Source organism: Myotis brandtii, unplaced genomic scaffold, assembly GCF_000412655.1.
Source record: "Myotis brandtii unplaced genomic scaffold, ASM41265v1 scaffold146, whole genome shotgun sequence".
Taxonomy (NCBI): Eukaryota; Metazoa; Chordata; class Mammalia; order Chiroptera; family Vespertilionidae; genus Myotis; species Myotis brandtii.
The window spans coordinates 454861-467199 of NW_005355247.1; positions in this window are offsets into that span (position 1 = coordinate 454861).

The window sequence follows — 12339 nt, forward strand, 5'->3', positions numbered from 1 at the left end:
AAACACACACACTGTCTCTCTCTTACAAGTTGTTTAAGACATACTTAATTTTGCCCAGCTGGTGTGGCTCAGTTGGTTGAGTGTCGTCCCATGAACCAGGAGTGCATGGTTCAATTCCTGGTCAGGGCATATGCCCGGGTTACAGGCTTGATCCCCGGTGAGGGGCACGCAGGAAGCAGCTGATTAGTGTTTCTCTCTCATCAATGTTTCTATCTCTCTCTCCTTCTCTGTTCCTTTCTCTGAAATCAATAAAACCATTTTTTTTTTAAAAAGACATACTTAATTTTGTCCTAGTACATCTAGTATGTTAGACTAGCAAGGAATTAGGAAGCTAGAAGAAAGAGCTGCCTTGATTATAGCATTTGAGTTGGAGTTTATAAAACCATCCACTTCTTTTCTTCTCTCTTCTAATCTTCCTCTTATCACCGCTTTTCTCTTTTCTACTCTCCCTTCCCTCTTTCTGCATTCAAAAACTTCAATATGTTGACTTAGATTCTTATTTTTTTTAATGTTTTAATTGATTTCAGAGAGAGGAAGGGAGATGGTGAGAGGGATAGAAACATCAATGATGAGAGAGAACCTTTAATCGGCTGCCTCCTATACAGCCCCTACTGGGGATCGAACCTGCAACCGGCATGTGCCCTGACCTGGAATTGAACTGTGGCCTGGTTGCGGGCACAGCCCCAGTGGGGGGTGTGCAGGAGGCAACCTATCGATGTGTCTCTCTCATCGATGTTTCTAACTCTCCACTGAGCCTCGGCGGCTGAGCTACTGAGATTCTTAATTAAGAAAAAGCTGCTGGTATGTAGCCAGATCTTTCCACAGCATTCTCAATGAGGAGAGCTCGGTGTTTGGCCTAACTTGACCACAGTCTTTGTTAATAGTCTAAAATTAAAGAGAACTTTGCTTTCTGTTGTCAGAGCCCCTCTGGAAGCACCAAAAATAGTGTCTCAGCTGGTACTCAGGCTAATTCAACAGGTCCAAGTTTTTTTTTTCCTTGTCTCCTGTTAGTAGGGGGAAAAGTGATGAGAATAATAATGGGAGCTTTGTAGTACTGAAAAATCCATCCAGTTTAACCTCAAAAGTTTTAGATAAACATAATCCATCTTTTATGTAATAAAATGCCATTAAAAAAAGATACACAGAAAAGGTAGGGGTTCTAAAAATGTCAGATTATCTGTAAAATATTAAAATACTTTAGAAAAATATAGGAGCAAAATGTGAAAAAGGGTTAACCTAGGAGGTGGATAGATGGCATTTGTAATACTATTTTTTCTCCTTTTCTGTATGGCTGAAATGTTTCACACACACTTCAAAATTTCATATATGTAACATTAAAAAAAGAATAAAAAATTAACCCGATCTTCATAAATAAAGAACCAAAGTGTATTAGATGAATTTGGTATTCTCTCTCCCACGCTAAACTTGCTGGCTCTTCCAAATAGTATAATAGATAAAAACTCTTTACTATGTTACTGGCTCCAAGAAAAACGATCACTATCAAAATGCGTTTCATTTTACAGAGGCCTTGACTTGTTTCTATCTTGCTCTCTCCAATCCCTGCTTTGGGGGAGATAAAGAACAAAGAAAAGAAAAAGATGGGAGGCAAGGCATCGAGACACAACTTCATGGGGTTTTCACTTGCTTTGGAGAAGTAAATAAAATTAATCTTTCTCAGCAAACAGACAGACAGACAAATGACAACCAGTTCTGGGTTCAAAAAAATAATACTGATGACTTTTAAGAAATAAACTTGCATAATCAAAACTTGAGAAAAACGGGTGTCAGAGGCGGGGGGAGGACTTAACTACTTTTAGGGTCTACACATAATTTTTCCATTCACACATTGTCTTAATGTTTCCCCACGGAGGGAGGATTGTACACTGTAGATTCTAATTGAAAGGGCGAGGGCTATGCCCTCCATCTTGCCCCGTATCCTCCATTTTGGGGCAGTAGTCATGTGCTCAGGACGGTACCTTCTTTCCAGAGGCCCAGGCCTCTGCTGGCCACGCCCGGGATTTCTTTAAACTGACCAATGACAATCAAAGGACGTGCGCGCCATAGCCTGTGTAACAAGACCCGACTTGCGCCTGGTCAATCGGCAGGGCCCACGGTCATCTCTCCTCCCCTCACTCCACCCCCCTATTAAAACCCTGTTTTTTCTCACGGCGGTCTCTCTCCTCTTGCCGTTGCGTCGGAAGAGGCTGGGAGCCAGACCACCCAGGTCTATAATAATAAAGGACTCTCTGCTTTTGCATCGGACTTGGCTGGCTCCCTGGTGGTCTGTTGGGGATCTTGAAATCTGGGCATCACACTAATGTGAATCTGAATCGACAGAGGATCTTGTTACAATGCAGACTCTGATCCAGCGGCCCTGAGGTGAAGCTGGTGATGGTAGTGCTGCTGATCAGAGGACCACAATAAAGAACAAGGCGGTAGTCCAATGTCATTGAATAGCTGCATCTTTTGCTGCCACTGACAATAAATAAGTTGTAGAAAGGGTGGCATTTGAGGTGATGGCTCATCCTACATTTTCTTATCATATAAGTCTGAATATTCCAGGCCATGAACTCTCAGTGGGCATAATATTGCTCCCAAAGAGGGAAGAAATTTTGTGTGGAGGGTGAAAAAAGCTTACCCAGATATACAGTATATCAATGGTACCGAAATGTCATGGAGGCTTTTAAGAAAATGTCTAAAAAAGCTACTTGGATTTTGGCAAGTGGGTTTTCTGCATCTATTGAGATTATCATGTGCTTTTTTTTGTTCTTTATTCTATTATATAGATTATTACATTGATTGATTTTCATATTAAACCATCCTTGTATTCCTAGGATAAATACCATCTATAATAATAAAAGCATAATATGCTAATTAGACCGGAAGTCCTTCTGGATGACCTTCCAGACAAAGCCGGGGCTGGCAGCCCTGGGAAGGAAGGCCTACTCTTGCACAAATTTCATGCATCAGGCCTCTAGTTTAGTCAAAATATATAATCTTTCTATACATTATTGGATTCAGTTTGCAAGTATTTTGTTGATTTTTCCCCCCTTTCTATCTTCTTGTCTTTGTCTGGTTTTGGTATCAGGGTATTTTTGGCCTCATAAGAGACGGAAATTATTCCTGCCCCACTTATCTTTTATAAGAGTTTGTAGCCAGCCGGTGTGGCCAGTGGTTAAACATAGACCTTTGAACCAGGAGGTCACGGTTCGATTCCCGGTCTGGAAATTATTCCTGCCCCACCTATCTTTTATAAGAGTTTGTAGTTTAGCTGGTGTGGCTCAGTGGTTGAACATAGACCTATGAACCAGGAGGTCACGGTTCGACTCCCAGTCAGGGCACATGCCCAGGTTGCGGGCTCATCCCCAGTGTGGAGCATGCAGGAGACAGCCAATCAATGATTCTCTCTCATCATTGATGTTTCTATCTCTCACTCCCTCTCCATCTCTGAAATCAATAAAAATAAATATTTTTTTAAAAAGGAGTTTGTAAAGAATTAGTATTCACTCTCTTTCAAATGTTAGGTAGACTTCACTGGGAAAGTAACCTGAACCTGGTCTTTTATTTGTGGGAAGTTTTTAAGTGGCTAATTTGATCTCTTTAATTGTTATAGGCTTTTTCAGATTTTCTACTTCTTCTTGAGTCAGTTTTATTAGTTTGTGTCTTTCTAGGAATTTTCCCATTTCATCTAAGTTATCTAATTTGTTAGTATACAGTTGTTCATTGTTTTCCTTATAATCACTTTTATTTCTATAAGTTTGGTGATAATGTGCTTTTTTTTTCATTCCTGATTTTAGTGATTTATGTTTTTTCTCTCTCTCTCTCTCTCTTTTTTTTTTTTTTTGGTAAGTTTGGTAATAATGTGCTTTTTTCATTCCTGATTTTAGTGATTTATGTTTTCTCTCTCTCTCTTCTCTTTTTTTTTTTTTTGATGGGGGTGGGGGCAGTCAGTCTTCCTAAAGATTTGTCAATTTTATCTTTTCAAAGAAACAGCTTTTGGTTTCATGATTTTCCCTATTTCATTGATTTTTGCTCTAATCATTATTATTTCCTTTCTTTTTTAAAAAAATATTTTTATTGATTTCAGAGAGAAAGAGAAAGGGAGAGAGAGATAGAAACACCAACGGCGAGAGAGAATCACTGATCAGCTGCCTCCTGCACAGCCCCCACTGGGGATCAAGCCCGCAATCCAGGCATGTGCCCTTGACCAGAATTGAACCTGGGACCCTTCAGTCCGAAGGCCAATGCTCTATCCACTAAGCAAAACCAGCTAGGGCATATTATGTTCTTTCTTATGCTAATTTTGGGTTTATTTTGTTCTCCTTATTCTAGTTCCTTAATGTGTGAAGTTAGCTATTGATTTGATACATTTTTAATGTAGGCATTTATAGCTATACATTTAGGAAGAAATGGGGGTTAACTTTGCCTTGAAGAAGATGTAATAATCTGATAGAAACCCACCAGTAGTACTGCCTTATAATTTTCCTTGGATGCCTTTCGTTAGCCTCTGATTTTATGGCCAGGCAACATTTGGTATGAACACATTAAATTCATAAACTTTTTAAAAATAGTGACAATTATTCTAAGAGTTCAGTAATTTCTAATTTTGGAGGATGATTTATTTGATGACAATTGTGAAACATTCTCAAACCTGTCATGTCTAGTAATTCTGTAGTCTGAGAAATTGTCACAGGCATTTGCAAGCACGGCAGAAATTTAATAAACTGTCGCCAAACCATTTGCTTGTTTGCATGCCAAGGTTTCCTTCCCCACATCACATGCAGTGCCCTGCTGCCAACAGTTATCAAAATACTCCCACAGTTGTCACAGAGGGAATTGTTCAGGGAGTTTTATTGCTTTATTCTTATTGTCCATACATTTCACTGCCTGGCCACTTCGATGTGGAGACTTATTTGAATAACCTGACTAATGTCAGATTGGAGCAATTAGATATTAAATAATGGATTGAAAAATAAGAATATCTGAGATATAGCTATATAGCCAGAGCCATAGAATGCAGCGAGAGTGGAAAAGAGGACGTTCATACTTTATTCTCTACATGTTCCTAATGTCTGAATCTTTTTAAAATATATTTTTATTGATTTCAGAGAGGAAGGGAGAAGGAGAGAGAGAGAGAAACATCAATGATGAAAGAGAATCATTGATAGGCTGCCTCCTGCATGCCCTTTACTGGGGACTGAGCCCACAACCCAGATATATGCCCTTGATCAGAATCGAACCCAGGACTCTTCAGTCCGCAGGCTGACGCTCTATCCACTGAGCCAAAGTGGCTAGGGCCTTAATGTCTGAATTTTTATAGAGAGATTATGTCACTTGTACAATGTAAAAATAACAAAAAATGTAAACACAGTTAAGAGAGAAGGAATCTAAAGGCGCGAACAGAGAAGAGCCTATTTAGACCACCTCATTCTGATTGAAGATATGCAACTGTGTCGTACAAGCCTTTATAATACAATTTAGAGATAAAATCTAGCACTTTGAACCAAAGAGTGATAAGAAGCTAAAATTACTGGCTTTGAATTTGCATGTTCTGCAATGACTCCAACAGGTAAATGCCAGGCCCGGTTAAAAAAGCTTTTGCATATAAAACAAGAAAGGTATTTCTTGGAAAGAAAGAAAGATGGTAGATTAGAGGTGATGACCTTGGACCTCAGTCACAAATTCAAAGAAGTATGAAAAATGTAGCTTTTTGTTATGGTGCTTCAACTTGTCCAAATGTTACCTTGAGATAAGGACGAGACCTCTGTTCTTATCTTGAAGGAAAGATTTCAATTGAGAGACAATGTGCAGAAAAGCAAGCAAGAAGCTATTGACTGTAGCAAAAGCACACGTAGGACACTGGAAACAAGGAAGGGCATAGAAGAAGCAATGGGAGAGCCTAGGCTGGCTGCTTTGGTTCACTAAGAAGCCAGAGAAAAGGGGGCCTTGGAGATGGGTTCAGGGGGTGAGCCCAGGATGAGCTGCCGCTACCCGTTGCTCCCTTGATTGCAAGTCGCCTGGGGCCCCTCGGAGTTTAGGAGGTATGTGCCTGTGGGGGAAGGAGAGGGAAAGGGAATGACATGGGTGTGCTCCCTGGAGAGAGAGCATGCTGGGACTTTCGTTTTCCGGGGCTTTAAAGGCTGAGCATTTAGGGTAGGTCTTCGGGGAGGATCAATAGAGTATTCATCAACCTTTGCTGATGAACCAAAATGAGATTTATTCTCTTAATTTGTCCTTGGGTGTGGTTGGCAAGTGGCACTAATTGGATTTCTATTATCTGTCATCCTGAGTAGGGTGATTTAAGCTATTTACCCTCTGGTTGGGGAGAAGTGCAAACCAAGTGTCCTTGGTTTAGGGAAGATAGGATTTCTAGGTGACAGCAAACTGCTGTTTAACTATCTATCTGAGTTTCCCTATTCTGCTCGTCCTGGAATTTTCCTAGCTTACTCTTTTATAACACAAGGTCATGGGGTTAAGAAATAGAGATGTGCCCGGCTGGTGTGGTTCACTGGTTGAGTGCCGACCTAGGGAGTAGGAGGTCACAGTGTGATATCTGGTCAGGGCACATGCCAGGGTTGCAGGCTCAATACCCAGTAGGGGGTGTGTAGGAGGCAGCCGATCAATGATTCTCTCTCATCATGGATTTTTCTATCTCTTTCTCTACTTTCCTCTCTCTGAAATCAATAAAAATATATTAAACGGAGAAGAAGAAGAAGAAGAAGAAGAAGAAGAAGAAGAAGAAGAAGAAGAAGAAGAAGGAGGAGGAGGAGGAGGAGAAGAGAAGGAGAAGGAGAAGGAGAAGGAGAAGGAGAAGGAGAAGGAGAAGGAGAAGGAGAAGGAGAAGGAGAAGGAGAAGGAGAAGGAGAAGGAGAAGGAGAAGGAGAAGGAGAAGGAGAAGGAGAAGGAGAAGGAGTAGTGATGTGGGAACTAACCTAGGCTTGATTCTCTCACCATGCTGCACTTTGAGTTAGTCAGTGGGTGTAGGTGGCTTTGCACGGTTTTCAGGGTAGTTCAAGATTGGACGGAGAGGAGTGAGGACAGGCAAGTGTCATAGCCAAGGGATAAGGCATAAGACAGGAAAACTCAGGAGTTTAAAGCAGGGAAAAAAAGTTATGTATAATTAAGAAAAGAGGATTCTGGAGGAAAGTATTTTGTTTCATCAAAAGAGCATTATCTTAGCCAATTCTTATCCCACTCCCAGGAGCCATGAACCCCCATCCTAGAAGACCCTAAGTGAGCTTGTAGGTGGTCTAAAAGGCTTTCTCATTGTGAAATAGGATGGGGGTGGGGTGAAGGAAAAGTTGAAGAGTATATCTGTCCCTTTTCATCAAAGCACATCCATATTAACATGTGTTTGGGGGATTAGTACATCTTTGAAACCCTAGGCAAATGGGAGCAGAATTCTTGCAGTGCTCACAAAACTATGACATGAAGGATTTGGTGTGGCTGCTGCTGCGTGGGATGATTCAGAGCATTTTAGAGAGCAGATGCCAATTTTAGGAGTCCTGGCATTTTCCGCATACCCTGGTGTTTCTAATTATCTCAGATGCTACACTAGCATTCTGTATGACCTTGAGCCAAACACTAGTCTTTCTGTAACTCATCTTCTCTATGTGGTAGACGAGGGGGTGGAACAAATGATCCTTACTACCCACAGTCCCTTCAACTTGTGGTTTAATTTATGATTTTTCAGACTTACTGGATTACTCATACTGTACTAAACATTATTTGTCATTGAGGGTAAGAAATGCAAAAGTTGACTTTCTTAACACAATTTACACACACTTTTAGTTTTGTGAAATGAAACAGAAAATATTACCCACAAGAAAGTCTGTACCTCGGTGATCTGAATCCTTGGTTCTCTTTACAGTTGGGAAAGAGCTGGTACGATTTCCTTGAGGTGTAAGGAGGAAAGAGATGGTTTCAGGAGTGGTAGCAGAAGCGAACTATGTGTACATCTTTATATTTGACTGCGTTTCATTTCTCCAGAAACCACACACACACACACACACACACACACACACACACACACACACACTCCATGCCACCTCAGCCCACTGAGGAGCTGAGAAGGAATGATGTTGAAGTAAAGGTACCATTGAGCCCCAGGGTGTTACATATGAATGGAAAGAAAAGCCATGGGTTGCACCTGCTTCTTTCTCTCGTTTCTCAGGAGTAGCAAGTCCATCCTCACCTGTCAGGACAGGTGGAAGCGTAGGATGTTGAGCCCTGATATTACTGATACAAGTGTGTGTGTGTGTGTGTGTGTGTGTGTGTGTGTGTGTGTGTGTGTAAGATTATGCAGGGAATGTAAACGCACAGCAAGTGCTTCTTTCATTGTTTGATTTCTGAAATACAGCTTCTCTGTGCTTCACCGACCTTCACTTACAGGGAGCATGACTGACCAAAGGCCCCAGTTTATGTGGTAGACGAGGGGGTGGAACAAATGATCCTTACTACCCACAGTCCCTTCAACTTGTGGTTTAATTTATGATTTTTCAGACTTACTGGATTACTCATACTATACTCAACATTATTTGTCATTGAGGGTGAGAAATGCAAAAGTTGAATTTCTTAACACAATTTACACACACTTTTTATTTTTGTAAAATGAAACAGAAAATATTACCCACAAGAAAGTCTATACCTCGGTGATCTGAATCCTTGGTTCTCTTTACAGTTGGGAAAGAGCTGGTACGATTTCCTTGAGGTGTAAGGAGGAAAGAGATGGTTTCAGGAGTGGTAGCAGAAGCGAACTATGTGTACATCTTTATATTTGACTGCGTTTCATTTCTCCAGAAACCACACACACACACACACACACACACACACACACACACACACACACTCCATGCCACCTCAGCCCACTGAGGAGCTGAGAAGGAATGATGTTGAAGTAAAGGTACCATTGAGCCCCAGGGTGTTACATATGAATGGAAAGAAAAGCCATGGGTTGCACCTGCTTCTTTCTCTCGTTTCTCAGGAGTAGCAAGTCCATCCTCACCTGTCAGGACAGGTGGAAGCGTAGGATGTTGAGCCCTGATATTACTGATACAAGTGTGTGTGTGTGTGTGTGTGTGTGTGTGTGTGTGTGTGTGTGTGTAAGATTATGCAGGGAATGTAAACGCACAGCAAGTGCTTCTTTCATTGTTTGATTTCTGAAATACAGCTTCTCTGTGCTTCACCGACCTTCACTTACAGGGAGCATGACTGACCAAAGGCCCCAGTTGCTGAACTGAAATCCATCACGTTTGCTCAGACTTCCCCCCACCGAGCTCCCAGCTGAAGACGGAGTGTGGTGGGATTCTAAGGCATCCCTGCTCCTGGGACACTGGGGCCCCTCTGGTGGTGGACTTTGGCTCAAGACCCCTCCTCCCCCCACAATGAATCTTCTTTAGGTTGCACAGGTCTTCAAGAATGCTTCCACTCTCTCTTCCTTCCTTCTCCATTTCGAGTGCAGTCAATCTTACTTGGCTCCTTCCCATTTTCTCTCACAGGTATTTCCCCTAATAAAATCCTTACCCATTTAACTCTATGTATATATTTGAATTATCAGAGAGAGGCACCAAGAACTTTCAAGTACACAGAGGAAATTAATAATGGTGCCATCCTATAGGAGGTTTTGGTAAGAACTTGTGAGTGGGGAAAAGAGCTGGGGGAGAGACTTTTCACTGGGTACCTTATAATGTATGTTTTATTTTCCAAGCAAGTACATGTGTACTAATTTAAAAATGTAAAATCGAATATTACATATGAAAAGAAAAGCCATGGGTTGCACCTGCTTCTTTCTCTCGTTTCTCAGGAGTAGCAAGTCCATCCTCACCTGCCAGGACAGGTGGAAGCATAGGATGTTGAGCCCTGATATAACTGATACGTGTGTGTGTGTGTGTGTGTGTGTGTGTGTGTGTGTGTGTGTGTAAGATTATGCAGGGAATGTAAACGCACAGCAAGTGCTTCTTTCATTGTTTGATTTCTGAAATACAGCTTCTCTGTGCTTCACCGACCTTCACTTACAGGGAGCATGACTGACCAAAGGCCCCAGTTGCTGAACTGAAATCCATCACGTTTGCTCAGACTTCCCCCCACCGAGCTCCCAGCTGAAGACGGAGTGTGGTGGGATTCTAAGGCATCCCTGCTCCTGGGACACTGGGGCCCCTCTGGTGGTGGACTTTGGCTCAAGACCCCTCCTCCCCCCACAATGAATCTTCTTTAGGTTGCACAGGTCTTCAAGAATGCTTCCACTCTCTCTTCCTTCCTTCTCCATTTCGAGTGCAGTCAATCTTACTTGGCTCCTTCCCATTTTCTCTCACAGGTATTTCCCCTAATAAAATCCTTACCCATTTAACTCTATGTATATATTTGAATTATCAGAGAGAGGCACCAAGAACTTTCAAGTACACAAAAGAAATTAATAATGGTGCCATCCTATGGGAGGTTTTTGTAAGAACTTGTGAGTGGGGAAAAGAGCTGGGGGAGAGACTTTTCACTGGGTACCTTATAATGTATTTTTTATTTTCCAAGCAAGTACATGTGTACTAATTTAAAAATGTAAAATCGAATATTTGGATAAAAACACTTGCATTTCTCACTTTAAAAGTGAAGATAATTACACTTTCCCTGCTCAGTTGTGAAATAAGTTCCGGGCCATGGAGACAGAGCTATCTAGGTATGGGGTCTGTTTAAAATTTCAGTTTTAGAACTGATATGCAACACTGCTTAGGTTTAAGGTACATGTTTCAAAATCATTAATAAGTTTAGTTAACATCCATCACTTTATAAAGTTATAAAAAATGTTTCTTCCTTTTAATGAGAACTTTCAGGACTTACTCTCTTAGCAGCTTTCAAATATACAACACAGCACTATTAATGATAGTCACCATGTTACACATTACATCCCTAGTACTTTAATCTCATAACTGGTGTTTGTTTGTGCCTTATAACCATTTTAGCCCAGTTCCCCCGTCTTATTATAGCATATGTTCCTTAGCTCGGTGCTTCCCCCTGGTGGTAGTATATTCCCATTGCAAGTCAAAGAGCAGAGGGGGAAAAGACCAAGGGCTGAATTTGTAAATTTGCACTCCTGAGAAAAGTCACAGCATTGAACAACTTTGAATAAAGCATTTTTTTTCTTAAAAAATGTGTATTTTTATTGACTTCACAGAGGAAGAGAGAGGGAGATAGAAACATCAATGATGAGAGAGAATCATTGATTGGTTGCCTCCTGCACGCCCCCTACCGAGGATCGAGCCCACAACCCAGACATGTGCCCTGCCAAGGGCTGAATTTGCACGCCTCAAGAAAAGTCACAGCGTTGAACAACTTTGAATAAAAGCATTTCTTTTCTTAACAAATGTATATTTTTATTGACTTCACAAAGGAAGAGAGAGGGAGATAGAAACATCAATGATGAGAGAGAATCATTGATTGGTTGCCTCCTGCACGCCCCCTACCGAGGATCGAGCCCACAACCCAGACATGTGCCCTTGACTGGAATCAAACCCTGGACCCTTCAGCTCCCAGGCGGATGCTCTACCCAATGAGCCAAACCAGCTAGGTCCGAATAAGAGCATTTCCGCACTTTACCTATGGAATGCTTACTTCTATAGCAGTAATACTCTGGTATGACAAAGGAATTAAACAGTTGCTCTGCAACTTTTTGCAAGGGCATTCGTTCGTTCATTCATTCATTCACTCAAATATCTATTTTTTTTAAAAAAATGCTTTTATTAATTTCAGAGAGGAAGGGAGAGGGGGAGAGAGATAGAAACACCAATGATGAAAGAATCATTTCATTGATCGGCTGCCTCCTGTACCCCGCCCACTTGGGATAGAGCCCGCAACCCAGGCATGTGCCCTTGCCGGGAATCGAATCCGGGCTCCTTCAGTCCGCAGGCTGACGCTCTACCCACTGAGCCAAACCAGCCAGGGCCACTCAAAAATCTATTAAGTGAACAAGAGACATTCTGGCTACATAAATGGGAGTACCCGGGCTCAGACCCGTTGCAGGCGACTTAAAAACCCACCCTTGCAAAACCGAGAGTTAAGCCACGAACTAGAAGATGTCACCAGCGTGGCCAGCCGACTGACCACGAAAGCAAGAGTAAACGGAAGCTGTCTTTCGCCAATGTTTCTCCCCAGAAGTATACTGTTTGCGGGAAGCAAGCACTTCGCTCGTGGGCCGGGCTCGAACCCGCAGACGGTGGAGGGTGAGGACGTGAGTGGCACGCAGCGGCTCCAAAAGAGACCCTTGATTCCCGCAGAGCCCGCGGAGCGGCGGACCGGCCTCCCTAGGGCCCGGCACCTCCCGGTTCCCCTCCGCACCCCTGCAACCTGCTCCAG